Raw genomic sequence first — 16,772 nt, 5'->3', positions numbered from 1 at the left:
AACATCCACATGACTAAACAGTGATACCCACACAGTTTAATCAATTTCAGCTAAGTAGCCAGCCACAAGACATCTAGAGTATGCATCTGTCCAAAGGCCATCTGATCAAATATTGTTTTGACTTTATCACTAAAAGAGCTACAAACACATCAGGTGAATAAACCAATATATTGACTATGCATTTCTAACAATTTTTTTCCTCCCCAGCCTAAAATATAGTTTGCTGTCTTTCCAAAGAATCAAAAATTCACTTCTTGAGATAAATTAACGACCATGAGTTCACTAGAATAATCATCAGAGAGAATTCTCATTCAACCATGTTGCACATATGGATAAGGTCTGATTGCACAAACTCTACTAAAAGTAATTTCTCTGATTCAAAAACAATAGCAAGATTGCTGTTGATCATTCTATTGTCTGAAACATCATTTGATAACAATCAAGGGAAAAGAAAAGACAAGAAAAATTATGGAAGGAACAATGACATTTATTAAGCATACACAGGTCACCAACAAGCAACTCTTTTTTTGATAGTACAAATGTGTAACTCTGTGTAATCACACAAGACTGACAGAACAATACATTTTATTGGCAAATAAAATCTGAGTATTATGAGAAGATCCCATGCTTCTGAAAAATGCCTCTCTTAAAAAACCCCCAAAAAATCAGCAAGAGCATAATGAGGAATGGTGCTGCTTTATTTAACAACAGAAATGGAAATAACACTTCTGTGGTGCTTGTCTAGCTGTCAACAGAAAACACTAAAAAAACTCACATCAAAACACTTTTTTTTAAATTTAGGTCCAACTGAATTGAATTCTTTCTGTATTTAAAAATGTATAAATGTATTATGAAGCAAAATATTTAGGATTGTTTTCTTCACATGAAATGCCCCACTTGATCTGATATTGCTTCAATATGTAATGAAATAAAATTAAATGTTAACCTTACAGGGCAAGGGGTACGGTGGAGGTGGGAGAAATTTTTCAAAAATGCTAAAGGAAAGGAAAGAAATCAGGTGAGATAAGGACTCAGTGTTAAAGCTCACTTAAATACAGCAAAAAAGCTTGAAGCAAACTTAACCAAAAAAGATTTGTATCCCAGCTTCTCACCTGGTGATTGTTTTCCTTGTTCATCATACTTCTGAAGAATTTCATTTCTGCTACTGATTTTATCAGCAACATATTATACTAAGAAAGACTCACCTTTAGTATTTCCCTCAACTCTCAAAGAGAAAGAAGTGGAAAGGTCTGTATTAGAGTAACCAAAAACTTATACAGAATGCAAAGTGACATAAAGAAAACCTGAAATCAGAAGAGATTACTTAATTCCAATGGGAATCTGTAATATTAATCCTTCTGGTATCCCCATCATTTTTTTTATAAATACCTTTCATGAAAAATTAATTCTGCTTTCTACCTGTCCCCTCAAATATGCAAGCATTTGATTTTTCTGACTAAGCTTTAGCTGCATACTTTCTAATTGCTAAAAAAAAAAAAAAAACAAACCAAAAGATCCCAATTATGTGGTTCATAGCCTTTTATTTTTGACCACAGAGATGCAAATGCATAAAAGTGTATTACTTATTAAAGGCAATAATTGATGGCAGATAACATGTTAAAGAAGAGTCTGCTCATAACAGCAGTTCAGCAAGCACTACTTGTCTTCTGGGAATGAGGCTATATGTGTATTTTCCAAGATAAACTCACAGACATATTTACTCATTCTGCACATTTGAATATTATAAATTATTCCAAAAACATTACAAACACTCCTCAAAACAATCAAGAGAGATTTCAGTAAGACTTTTCTCTCTTATGTCTAACAGGATATCTGACAAATTTCAAGCAATTAGGTAAATTTGTGTACCATTAAAAACCCCACTCTGTTTATTATTTTACAGCTTATTTAGAATCTTTAAAAAACAAAATAAATTAGAACATCCCCAAAAAAACAAAAAAAGGCCCTACCCACAAAGCCATGCCCCAAAAATATCCAGTCTTTCTAGGATCTTAATAAATGAGACAACCAGTAGCAAACTGGCCTTGAATCTCACAGAATGAAAATGATATTATTTGGTCTTTTCTGTGCAGTTCAATACTAATGATGTGCTAAAAATCATATTCATCTTGATATTCTTTATTTTTTCTTTATTTTTGAAAGCACTTTCATAATGAGGTCAGGTAACCTTAAAGAGTGTCTTAAAATGCAGTTTAAATTTTTATTGAACTGTTTGGAATATCAGGGATTCAACTCTGTATTTTGTTTTGTTCTACTAAGGCATCGACTGTTAAAAGCATGTATTTCTGTGTTCATGCATTCATGCTGCAAAATCTTCATGTCTTACCATTTTATGTCAGGAGATTCTTTTAGTCTGCCTTTCTCCACACCTTTCCTAATTTCTCCCTTTCCCAAACTGAATCAACTTCTTCGATAACTTTGAATAGTGCTTGTTTAATTCCAGGATATAATGAAGGGAGGAAGTTGTCACCACTGATTGAAGTATCTTCAACCCCTCCAGTCCTTATCCAGTAATAACATTCTAAGACTTCATTCAGAAAATGAGAATACAGACAAGAGAAAGGTTTAGATAGTTGACTTACTGTCCATAGTCATTCGATGAGGGGTATCTTACTTTGTAACTGACCTGAGAGCTTAGATTTGTTCTCTCATGTTTCAAAAAATGATATTATTAAGGCTTAAGTAATAATTTTTAAAATTGGAGGGCACCCACCAGGTTAGATATAATTTTAAGTTCACTAGCATCCTATTCTCACTTCTCCCTGAACATTAGCACAAACTCGAGAAAGTAATTTAGACTTAGTTAGCCTTGGTTCACTGCAAAATTACAATACTAATGCCAACCTCTCTTGACCATTCTAAGATTATACAGTTCATATGTAACATGGGGAGACTTAATAATGAATTTCATTATAAAAATGTAAAGTATTATTCAGATATTCCCTTGAAGCATCACTGAAAAATAGCTTTCTTAAATACCCTTTAGTATTTACTCCATAATAATTTTGATTACAGAAAAATTCAATCATAACCCCACAATAGTATTTCCCTGCAAACAGATGACCTTTTTCTAAGTTTTGTCTCAAAGCAAGTGGTCCCCAACATGACCAGGAATATAAATTAAGGGAAACAAAAAATCAACAAGGAAAAGACTTGTTTATTGGGGGGAACAAAATCTTCAAACCTCAAAAACATTTCAGGATGCCTAAATACTATTTTTTTCTGTATATCTGTTTACAAATGAAAACATACACCAATTAGAAGTGCTTAGCAAAGATAAAGGCCAGCATGCATGTGATTTTCCACTGGCAGAGTACATTAGTAGCGTCTTCCACCTGCAGGGGGTCAGAAACAGAAAAAGCAAAGACATGGTTTGGCATCAGTTATAACAATTTAGGAACTAGAAGCACAAGCTTTTCTTTTGAGATTGTCAAAGAGCAAAAGCCATCCTCTGGAATACTGAGATTTTAATTTGGCCTTTTAAAATAATCTGTTGTTTGTTTCTCCCATTTACAATAGCTCTAAGTCCCAGCCTGGCATCTCCTTTTACTTAAGGCTGAAGAATCTAGTTTGGTAATAACACACAATGTTTGACACTCACAGTTTTGTGACTGTGCAAAGATGAAGCCTTTAATCTTTGAAGTCTTTGCTCTGTCACAAAGCTATACGGAGACAGTAGAAGGAAAAGGAGACCAAAAAGAAAGAGGAAAAGAAAAATAAACAGAAGGAAAACATGGAAAAGAGCAAGAAAAGATGGAAATGGATTGGCTGAATAACAGCAGAATGAGGAAGGAAATTTCAATGCAATAGAGATAAAAGGAGAGAAAAAGAGTCCTGTCATCATTGTGGGAACCTGTCAGTCAGAGATGAGAAACACTTATTGTTCTGGCAGCCAAAGATTACAACCACAAAAAAGCAAGCATTTAAGTAGGAAACTTCAGCACAACAAAATCTATGGGGATGCTCTATTCAAAACAATCTTTTTCTTAGGAAAGTTTGTAAACATGAACAGCTAGATTTATTATTAAAGTAAGTGAGAGTTTATTTCAAGAAAATATAATAAAATGAAAATATGTCACTGATTAATTCTTGAACTACATTTTAAAGATTAATATCTTGTTGTTTAGAACTCTGAAGTTTAATTAAATATCCTGATGAGTTTTACTTTACTTTTAAAGTGTTGAGGCAATAAACCACACTAGTTTAAAGAAGTTAAATGTATAAATAAAGCAGATTCATTGTCCACTGGATCCAGAAAATAAACTAGTTCCCTTTAATGTCTGGAAGAAAGGCTGCAAAGACCATTACTTCAATCCTTTGAATAGTGACATAGCTGCCATCTGAGCAACATAATACTGAAAGCTAGATTAACTCGTGCAAACTGATTCAGCATCTTCTTACTAATGTAAAGAAAAGAGTGAAGGGATTAAGGCCTTTCCACGTAAAATTCTTTCCTTTTCCAACTATGCTTTAAAAAAAGAAAAAAAATCATCTACTCAGTAAAAGAAGAGGTCTATATATATACATCTAAATAATCAAAGGTGAATGAAGTGAGTTACACCAAGCTTTAAACATCAGCTGGAAAAGACAATAGCTTGTCTCAAGCAGAAACAATAGCCCAGTTGGGATGTGTTTTACCCTGTATTGGGAACAATTTTAGTTAACCAGTACACCTAAGCTATCTGTATAATGAATAACTGATAGCATATAAATGGAAATTGAGTGGACAGGTTGAAAAATAAATATGAACTGGAACATCTATAATGTTTTGTCCATTTTTGAAAAGATGACAGTGAAGTTGCTTTTGATCAAACTGTAAATGTAAATTCCCCTAGAACTCCCTGGAGAAGGCAAAAGAAACTCCTTACGATTCAATCCATCACACTGTGTTCATAAGTATCTATTGAAAAATTAAAATGTTAACTGCTAAAAAATATTCATCAGCAGAAGGTTAATATCTTCCTTCATCGATATTTCTCAATTTAATTGTAAACTAAAAGTCTTATTAGGCATACCCAGCAGTAAACTGATAATACCACCTAAATGCTCAACAGATGTCTCTAACTGGAAACATAAAATTTTAATAGTCACTTTCTTCAGTATTTAAAGACTCTATTGTTATCAACATATTTTTCATAAAGGAAGTCATGCACTTCTGTCAGTTATATTTATTACACCAAGGAACACTTTATTACAATAATGCAGATATCTTCATTCCACAAACCCCAAAGGTACTTAAAGCTACGATTTTATTACTTGTGCCTGAGGCCAAACAAAGCTATAAACCTGCTACATTCTAATTCAAATACTGCTGGTGGGGCTTGCATTTTTGTTCCATAAATTACAATACAATGTAATTAAATACACACAGAAGTGGTAGCCATAGAAACTGTCTTACCAATTCACAAAATTTTAAGACAAATGAAAAGAAAACCCCTGATTTATGAACAATTCTTTTTACTCTGGACTAACTTATTTCCTCTCAAAAGGAATATATGTTAATATTATTCCATCAGTATGGGATACTGACTGCCCTTGAAGTGCTGCTAAGAGCTGCTCACACTGTTTACCATTACAACACCTATTCTGTTCGTGTCTAACAAGGTGCACCATCAATTGCATCAGCTCTGTGTTTTGAACAGGCTAACACTGACCAAGTGTTTCATCCACTTGTGGATGAAATATTCAGACATTAAATGCAAAACAATTGATGCCTGCTGTGATATTGCTTTGTTTAAAATGAGAGCACAGGCAGCACTTGGAAAGCCTCGCTAGAAGTACCACAAGAACAGGAAGCTCTCCAGTACATTGTGATACTTGAAGCTATAAGAATTTTAAATCATAAACAGTGGAATTCCCAGAGTATTACATAAAGCACACAAGTTCTTATACTGAACAAGACTTTATATTTTTCTTAAGAGTTCTGTTCAAGTTGTGTAATATTTGGTAGACCTTATAAGTCGAAAATCTATAGCTTGCTTTACTAGCATTTTATTTCTAGAAGTATTTTAGTATTTGTTTTTATATAATTTGAGCATATTTCTGAAAAAATCTTATTATTTAATATTAACTTGATAAGGCCCCAGAGGGTCACACTTAGGTTGATCTTTTCTGCATATTCCACAGACATGTAAAATCGAAGTCTGAGACACATCAGGGCTTTATTACATGTACAGTGCTTGACTGAACTTATAGAGTGTTATCCTGACTTTTTCACGTCTGTCATAGAGATACCAGTTGTTCTTCCTGTTCTTCCTTAATTATCAGGATGCCTAGACTGCTTTATAAACTTTCCTTGTCATGTTCACCATTTCCAAAAGAATAGAGAAAAGGGGATATAATTGTGTTGTTGAGGAGGACTTCCCTGACATGTTTTTTGTTACTAAAGCAACTGTCAATGGACAAAAGAAGGGATGCAGAGGACAAGTACTCTTCTGAGTGTTTTATGAAGTTTTAATATAGAAAAATAGAAACCAGATGTCCAGAGGGCATAAATCAATGTTTATTACTGAATGAAAAAGTTATTTACTTTGAGTAAAGTACCAGGTTTGCATGTGCTCTCAGAACAAGCAAACATAGACAAGTTTCTAGCACATAGCTTTTTTCTGAAGAAGAACTATCCTTCATTCATGTATTCCAACTCAGTGTTCCTGGAACTTTAAAATGCAGACTACAATAGAATCAACAACTATTAATAAGAAACATCAAACAACCCAAGATTATCCATTTCCAAACATTAAACACATCCTCAAAAGGGAATTTGACTTAGATTCAGCATATTAAAAGTGAAAAATCAACATGGAACAGAGAATGTGCCACCTGTCAGCTAGAAGTTGTGCCAACTCTCTGAAGAAAATGTGCAGCAATTCTACTCATACACACAAATGCTCAAAGTTGCAGAACAAGAGCTGACAAGTCCCAAGAAATAACATGAAAACATATGTGCAAAAATTCTCTTCTCCAGCACTCCAAAGTAGGTTCAATGAGTTCATACAGCACAGCAGGGTCAGAGTAAGCAACAATGTGGTTTTCTTTAAAGCATATAAGAAGGAAGCATATAGAATCTGGAATTCAGACTAGACAGAAAAAGAACATTCCACGGCATACTCTCAAGTCCTTATCCCTAGTACCAACCAGATAATCTATTTCTCTGGAGCACAAGTCTCCTCTAGCTCATGTGCCCAGGTTTCTTTCAGAGGGAAACAAGAGCACAGGTAGCTATGAGTAAGCCATGCCTAGTTTTATTTCTGCATGGAGCTGGAAAACAGCTAATTCTAATAACTCCAGAGCTGAGGAGTTTGGTCATCAGTGCCACATTTCAGGTATTAAATAGGAACTTCAGGTTAACCTTAATTTCTAAATTCCCCTTCAGACATAGAACAGGTGCCAAGTAAAGAATGTTGCATGCAGCATGTAAAAGATGCTCTAACAACTTATAATAGAATAGGAAGGTAAAAATTAATCTTTCTGTGTTCTATTCTTGGCTTGGCAAAGCCCAGAAGCTAACAAATATTCCTAGATTTCAATCCTATGCTTTCTTGTGTTAGTAATGCTGATAAGATTGCTAGCAGACCCTTTTGATCAGGTTGACAGTACTGTTCTTTGTGGCCTATGATTTTCTCTTACATTTCCTGATTGTTCACCACCACCATTACTGTATATAAGGACACCAGCAATTACTTGCAGAAGTGGAGGTAGTTCAGCAGTTGCTTAAATTCCCATTTTGCTTTTCTTAGCTATAAGTGCACCCATTTTCATACATTTTCCCAGCATATTCATTATTTTATGTCAACATGATATGATAATATTTCTTAGAGTAAAAATTTCTTTTAGGTAATATGCCCTCATATCTAATGAGATTCTTATGAACATATCTCTGTTTCTGAACCTGATATAGACAATACAGGGGAAGGGGAAGGGGAAGGGGAAGGGGAAGGGGAAGGGGAAGGGGAAGGGGAAGGGGAAGGAAGGAAGGAAGGAAAGGGAAGGAAGGGGAAGGAAGGAAGGGAAGGAAAAGGGGGAAGGGAAAGGGGAAAGGAAAGGAAAGGAAAGGAAAGGAAAGGAAAGGAAAGGAAAGGAAAGGAAAGGAAAGAAGGAAAGGAAAGGAAAGGAAAGGAAAGGAAAGGAAAGGAAAGGAAAGGAAAGGAAAGGAAAGGAAAGGAAAAGGAAAGGAAAGGAAAGAAAGGAAAGGAAAGGAAAGGAAAGGAAAGGAAAGGAAAGGAAAGAAGGAAAGGAAAGGAAAGGAAAGGAAAGGAAAGGAAAGGAAAGGAAAGGAAAGGGAAAAGGAAGGAAAGGAAAAGGAAAGGAAAGGAAAGGAAAGGAAAGGAAAGGAAAGGAAAGGAAAGGAAAGGAAAGGAAAGGAAAGGAAAGGAAAGGAAAGGAAAGGAAAGGAAAGGAAAGGAAAGGAAAGGAAAGGAAAGGAAAGGAAAGGAAAGGAAAGGAAAGGAAAGGAAAGGAAAGGAAAGGAAAGGAAAGGAAAGGAAAGGAAAGGAAAGGAAAGGAAAGGAAAGGAAAGGAAAGGAAAGGGTTTATAAAATTAACACTGGCTTTTTAGCATTTGAAAACATTACTAATTTTGTCAAACATTTTGAAAACATCAAAACTGTTGTGTTGGTTAAAAAACACCAAACATGAAGAAGAACAATGTCTTGTCCATTCCCTTTTTAACTTTTTTAAAAGAATTTCTGATTAAATATAAACCATTAGAAAGCATTTAGAAAAAATAAAGAAAGCAGATCACAGTAAATCATTGTTCTAAGGCTACAATTATTGTAACTACTTGCATAGGAAAATATCATTACAAATATAATAATTGTCACCTTCCCTGGCTTCTAATTGCAATATGCAAAACAATTTCATAGACAAAAGTCACATAGTAATAATATTCTCATAAGAATTTCAAGTGTATTCAAGTTTTTTTGTTTGTTGGGTTTTTTTAGTTTTATTTTTTAACATCTTCCTTTTTTTCCTACCGACTCTCAAGGAGTCATCAATTCAGACTTACAACTTTTTGTCTTACTTTTTCATTTGGCCTTCCCCACAGCTTCATTATTTACCTATTCACAGATATAATCTAGCAAGCTGAGTACAGCATTAACTCATTACTGGCCAGCAGCTCAGAGTAGGCTACTGCCCCTTGTCACAAATGTATATTACCATCTTTGCTAGTGTTCTGGTGCATTTAAGAATAAGTGCTGGTATCTTAGTAACAAAACCAGGTATTATGTACTCCTATGACTGTGCTGTGCTTGCCTTTCAGATATAAGAATTGTATCACCTACAGTTTATCAATCAAGTGAAAAAAGAATTGTAGCTGCTGACAACACCATTTTGCTATTCGACCTTTTGGATTTTACAGTGGCACATTTTGATGATCTACTGAACTGCAGCTAACAAGCAGGCAAACATCACTACAACCAAATTCAACAATGTTGTCAAATGTAACAAAAATTGAAATTTGTGCATGTTTCCAGATATTGTTAAAAAAATATATTCATACAGCTTTTTGTCAATAGGCGTTAATTAACTTATGTTCTTACCATTTGTTGCATTAGGACATGCACTACTCCTATGTGTGCTATCTTTTAACTGTCTTGGGATTTTGCTCTTTAGAAAGAACTATATATTTCACAGCTGACACAAATTTACACTGGCATCCTGGCATAGAATAAAGGGAGCATCAACCTCATCCAGAAATTTGATTTGGAATACCAGCAGTTACTTCTTCCTATATGAAATAGTGTGCCCTGTTGTTTTACTATTCAGTTCAAATGTTCTGTAGCTCTGACTCCACAGAGAGATGAGGTATGTTTAAGCCAATGTTGAGATTTGGGTATTTAAGAGCCAAAAGAAGAAGTATCTCTGTTTATATATATGCATTTTGATTTTTAGTATTGCCCAAAGGCCTGCAAAACCAGAGACTCTATAACCACAAAAATACACAGCAAAACTTTTCTGAGAATCCTTACTGATAACACTGAAGAAAGTTCTTTCTTTTCATTGCAGTGTACCTCAACCGTATATTACACAATAAGTGCAATTTAATGAAGTCAAGCAAACTGAAAGGACAATGTCCTCTTTCACTATGTTAGCTATCAGGTTTGGAAATTCCAATGGCCCTACTTTTTTTCTTGTAAAATTTTTTTCTGTGATCTTCTGTGACAATGCCTGGCGCAAACTTGGGCTGCCATAGCTTAAGAAAGAGTGAACCACATTTCTCTTCTAGGGTGTGTTCTTTGGTGAACTTCCAGATACAAGAATAAGGTAAACAACAGGATCCTCCAAACAAACCATGATCCACAGACACTTTTTGCTGTGTCTGTTTAATTCAAAATGCCATTCTAAACACAACAAATTTTAGTTTTTCTCCTGAAATTTACTTCTGAAGAGGCTCTGCATGATTTGAATCTCATTTAATTCACACAGCTGACTGCCACACATGAGCGAGTGCCTAATCCTCAGTCTCCTGCCCCCACAAAGCATAATCCTTCCTCCTACAGTCTGTTTCATACAATTACCAGTGTAGGTTACCTCTGCCAGGTAGCCTTTTTCACTGTCTATTAGTTTATAATATCATCATAAAAAATATCTCTTATCAGTATTCCACATATCATCCTAAACACGTGTTAACTAAACAAACCCCTTCGACAATTACCACCAATCAGCATATCAGGCATGAGAATTAGGCTTCATGAGACAGATTAAATTTTCATCAAAGCATACTCAATTTTATGTTCTTCTGTGGTTTGTTTTGTTACTTTGGGTTTTTTCTTAAAAAGCTGTTTTAGCAGCAAGATATAAAAATAATTAAAATAAACAACCCTTTCATGATTGTTTTAGGTATTACTTTTAAAAGGACCCTCACACAGAGATGCAATTCTTCCATTTCAAATGTTTGAGCAATGATAACATGAAACTTAATAATCCTTGAGTTATGAAGGCTTCAGTAGTCTGCAGAGCTACTAGCTCCACATTACCTGTATGGATTTAGATCAGAGAATTTCACAGGGTAAAATAGTTTCAGCTGAGCTTTCAGCTCCTAGTCTGCCCCCAAGTCACCCCCAAACAGCTCAACAAGCAATATCATTCTATGATACAGTTATGGCTTTAAAATAATGCAGTTCCTTTAGGCCAGGAATGTATCACAGATTTTGGTTAAAGTGGTTTTGGCATTTGATTTATAAAGCTACACTGACTAGCTTGAGACTCTTTGAGAGTAAAAACATCCTAAGAGAGTGAAACAGTGCCCTTTGGAATTTATGAAACTAAACAGCAGGAAAGAAAGATCTTAGACTTTTCATTATTGTTATTTAAGAATAAAATTGAGATCAAAATAGACACAGGTGCCTGTGGGGTTGTTAATTCAATAAACTACATCATTCTTTTGGCACATTCTCCTAATAGGAAGATAGAAAAGCAAGTTTAAAAGAAAAGTTAATTCTGAGAAAAAGCCATATGGAAAAGGACTCTTTGAAATAATTCTCAGTCTTTCTAGGCCAATGCTCAATTCAAAGATTTTTCTTTTGGTCCCCTTTTGCCAATGATCTAGTCAGCGAAGAAGAGTTAAAGAAAAAAAGAGAGTAAAAACTGTGCTTGAAGATTTTCTATGCAAAAATCTGCCTACTTAGGAAAGCAGAGACTTTTTTTCCCCAGATGTTTGAAAATCCATGGGGTTATCCTGCTGCTAAATTGATGTTGACAAACTCATCATTAACATGCTCAGGCTCATTTTCTCTGGTTTCAGGAGGCCCTTGAGAAGGGAGTTAGACAGCATCGCTCTGCCCAATGGTTTCTGAGGAGGTGAAGTTGCCATTAGGACAAGATGTTTAACAGGTGCTGCAGAGAACCTGTAACTCCACAATGGTATCATGTCTCAAAAGATCTCAGGTCATCCATGAGTTAAGAGGGACGTACTCTTGCTAGAAGGCAAAATTTATCCCCTCACTGCATGATATAATAAAAATTCAAGACCTTAAAAAGCATCAGGTTTTTCTTCTTACTCTGTTGGAGCAGTAGGCAGCTGACCTATGTACCAGCAGATCTGAAATCACTACTTATATTGAAGAGAACAAGACTTTATTCCAGCCAATGGAAACTCTTTTTAGCAACTTCTTTTGATTTTACAAATAGGATTTAGAAGGCTACTTTTCTTCTTTTGTGAGAATTCTAATACCTTTTGGGTTCAAAGTGACATCCCTTGTCTTAGAAAGGGTTAGCATATTTCTTGAAAGAATCCTCTCTTCCATTGCTCTGTGGTTCATACAATTCTTTTCAGAATGTGAGTATAAAGTAGATAGTAAATCCTCTTGTTTCTATTACTTTAATATATCTTCCAATAAGGTAAAATGAAGCCCCTTAGACTAATTTAAGTGTGAGATTACATAGTTGTGGAATAATTTTCAGAGAGATTAATTATGAACTTTGCTCATAGTGAATGCAGTCAAGGAATGCAGTCAAAGGTAATGGTACCATTTTCTTCTCTTAATATATAAAAAGTGATTTTCTGTGCATCTATTTATTAATTATAAACAGTAAGTCGTCACACTCAGGTTGCTGTGTTTAGTTTCTGACCGTAAAGTCTCAGCTAAAACAAAACTGATTCTAATCCAGTGTAAACCAATGCAACTACTTTGCACAGACTGAAATACCCTGACATAGTTTCATAAAAATGGTGACTGAGTCCTTGCTGTGAAATCTGATATATCTATGAACTTAGGGGTTTAGTAGGCACCACAGTGCCATAGATATGTCATAAACTGGCTTATTGATTCTAGGAACTGGACTCCTGAGTCCCTGGGTGCAAGAAAGTCATTTCAGTAGTACACCCAGGAGTGTCTCGTCTTGGAGAGTCTTGGGTCTTCAAGTCTCCCTAAACACAACAGGAGTTTGGGATCCCTTCAGCAATTTAGGCTCAACATTTTCAGAACACAGATTTAACTTTCTCCCAAATATACTTTTTCTAAACTGCATTGTGCTAGAACATATTTCAATCCCCATTGGAAAAGCTTTAACTACAAGTCGATTTTTTTTTCCAGATTTCTTGGAAAACAAGCCACTCTAAATGTCAATATTCTTTTATTCTTTTTAATTAAAAATATTTTTCATTTTTTGTCAAAAGAATTCACAAGTTTTTTTGACTTTTACTCATCTAGGAGAAGTGAATTCCACTTTCTTACTGTTGAAAAATGCTAGCAGCTTTTTTTCTTGTTTTGTCCTCTTTTCTTTTGTTGTGATAAATGTATTTTTCCCCATTGTATGGGATCAGCCCAGATCTCCCACAGACACTTTGCTGTTATTTAAAATTACCAAATTCCCCTTCTTTGGGGCTGTTTAAAGAGGAGATGTTTTCTCCATAGGTGCTCCCTCCATACTTATATTGACCCTCCATGGGTTATATAAGTCGCAGAACCAAGCTAACTGAGAATTCCTAGATGCTCATAGATTTAATATCACTACTTCCAGTGTGTGATCTGGAATACATTACTCTGCACTGTTTTCCATGTAGCTGTGAGATTCCTCTCTATTCTGCCTTCCCAATGGATAAACAATGATATGCAGCAGCCACACATTTTAATTGCCACCATAAACCATCCTTTTTTCTCCACACAGGTGCAATACAGCTCTAATCCAAAAGAAGTCTTCTTTCTTTCTCAAAATCCTAATGATATGAGAAATTCTTGCTGTTTATTGTGTATTCCTAAGCAGTATTCCATGTGGACTACTTAATGTGTGCCATTAGGATGCATGACCTTTAAAGAGATTCCTGGCAAAACACCTGAGAAAATATCCTGTTTAAAAAAAGTTTATGTTGTGACACAAATTTCTATTTTAGGTGTTATCAGGAATCAGAACTTCCTAATTTGTATATCCATCATTGCAGAGAAAATGTTCTTCATCATAACTTAAGGAATGGATTATGAGATCACAAGAACCCAGTAATAAAGTCTTTTATGGCACCAAACACAGAAAATTACTCCACAATGTAAGGATACCACAGTGGTTCTGATAAATTTTAATGTAAAATGCTTAATGTAAAGTTAAATGTAAAATTAATTAATTAAATTAATTAATTAAATAAAATAATTAAAATTAATCTGAATATTGATTCAGATTTCAGAATATTTTTTTATTAAGGCTCTATAACATTTCAGATAGCAACATCACTTTACTGAGAGCAATTGAAGTGGATGTGCACTGGGGAAACCATTACTTTTGGAATTTTATGGGTACATGTTTTCCATGGCTTTAACTTGTTCATGCATATCTCTGGAGCCGGCTGACTGCACTTGTGGTACTGATCTCTTTTTCTATACTTTCTCAGCCAACAGAAATAAATCTCCCTACAGTTTCAGCATTCCAAGCAAACTAGAGCCCAAATTTAAAGATGAGAATGCCCTGAAAACCTTTTTAGACCTAAATCCCAAAAGGCAGGAATTTGCATATTAGTCAAGCAGCAACAGTTTTAATCCCAGCACTGCCACCTACTGAAGAGATCATTATAATAATTTTTTTTTTCTGAAAGATGCACTTTAATACATAGATAAATTATTATCTCAGGAATTGGGTTACTGGATAAATGGAGTCCCTAACCCAATAAGCTATACTATACAGTCTGGCAAGATGATCAAATGACCTTAAAATATATATAAATCCAATTACAGGAATGGTGGCATTTCAGCAGTAGTGAACAGAAAAATACCAGTTCACTGTTCCTAGGCCTGACTTTCTCCAATTAAAGGCAAATAAGTCCCATCTGAACTGAATAATAACAGAATCAAATGCTGTTTCAAATTAGTAAGACTTGATATTAATCAATTAATTTCCCAAAAAGGCACTCAAATTAATAAATCAATGTTCCAAACTGTGGAGAGATGAATGCAAATTGTAGCTGAACAATACTCCTTGGGGAAAAAATAATTCCTATTTTCTTAAATAAGAAAATCTCAACAATAATTTATGAGTGAACCAAGCTTGATCACTCATGGACAGCTTCACCCTTGGTGTACCTGCCAGTTCCCCACAGGATGCTTAGAGTACCTGCCAGTTGCCCACATATGAATGACTGATAACTCACCATAGACACTTTGTTCCCTGGCTGCATCTGCTCCTGCATGAAACAGCTCAATTTGATGTTGGTGAACAGGTTAGGCAGCACCCCAGATGAATGCACCAGATGGTTTAATGATACTCAACAGTTCCAAAATTTCTTCCTGAGGAAATGAGTCTCAATTTCCATTGTAAAAATGTGGGTAGCCAAGTGCTGGCAACAGAGGTGGATAAGTGGCTTGTTCTGTGTGGACTGAAACAAGCATTATACAGACAACACCTGAAATTATTTTGTTGTTTTTACCTAAACCTGAGAGTGTGGCAGGGCACTGATGGCTCACAGAGCCTGGAGTACTCCAGGACTGGGGTGGTCCCATGTGGTTCACCAGGAGAAGGTAGAGGGCAGAAAGCAGGAAAAGCTTTAGTCCCAGGCATAAGACACCTCCCTGGTGACAGGAATGTGACAAGGCAGGGCCAGGATGCTGACCTGCAGGCAGGCCTGGTTGGCAGGCTCCATGGCCAGGCAAGGTCACACTGTGGGGATTTGGAGACCAGCCCTGCTGGGAAAGGAGCTGAGGGCCCTAGGGCTGAGAAGGGGTCCTGAGCTGTGGAGTCTTAGGTTACACCGTGAGATATAACCAAAAATATGTATTCTATCAGCATCTCCATAAACTGTTAAAACCAGGTGGGGCAGTGTTCTTTGTTGGGGCAGTGTTCTTTGTCTCATCCACGACACATCCCTGGTAACTCCCTCTGGGGACACCTTCTGCCAATGGGCCATCAAGTCTCGCTGCATGACTCATAAAGCTACATCATCCCATTGTGAGATGCTCTGTCTAGGGGGAAGAACCAAGCATTCCTACCTGGATATAATCTGAGATTTGGGATACTACTGGATTCCCAAAGGAAGACCTGACACATCTACAGGATCACCGCTTCAACAGAACCACATCTGTCACTCCAGGAGGACTGCAGTCACCTGTTAATCAGACTGCTACCACCACCCTCACCAAAAGGCTCTCAGGCTGTATTCTGACTCTGTGATTTTAAGCCAATATTTCTGTATTAATGCCTTTATCTTAATTTTCTTATTAAATTGTAACTCTCACTTGGGATCTCCCACTAGTTTATTTTCAAACTAGTCCACATGGGCAGGTGGGGAAAGTCCCTAAGGGTGGACAGGGACAGGTAGTGCTGGCAGTGATTCAGTGCCATGGGAGGATGTTGGGTTGGCCTCTAGTAAGCCCATCTTTCTTTGGAAATGTTTATATTCTCTGTGTTTTCTGACCACCAAACTCACAGACTATAAACTAAAAAATTTTAATCCCCCCCCTCAAAACATTATGAAATAGTTTAAAGATAGATTCCTTCATATCCTCCTCCACCTCAAATTGAAAATTGAAAGATTACAATTAAATCTACAGCAGAAAACAAATTAACTCAAAATATGTATAATTTCTTTTTCTATTGTTTTCAGTCAGCCATAGGAAGCCAAAAGCACTGCAGCTAGCCAGATGGATTGTTGGTTGCCCTCAGCCAGGTCTGGACAAGCTGCAGCACACAATGACCATCACTCGAGAAGTGCAGTGTCTTACAAGGAGGTGCAGAGCACACCAGAGGGAAACAAGAGGAAAGGGGCAGAAACAAATTCAATAACATATTTTAATGGGTCAGGGAAAGAAACTTGTTCTTAGGAAGTAATGCTC

This window comes from Zonotrichia leucophrys, chromosome 2 (assembly GCF_028769735.1).
Source record: "Zonotrichia leucophrys gambelii isolate GWCS_2022_RI chromosome 2, RI_Zleu_2.0, whole genome shotgun sequence".
NCBI classification, from domain to species: domain Eukaryota; kingdom Metazoa; phylum Chordata; class Aves; order Passeriformes; family Passerellidae; genus Zonotrichia; species Zonotrichia leucophrys.
Note: the sequence above shows the minus strand (reverse complement) of the source record.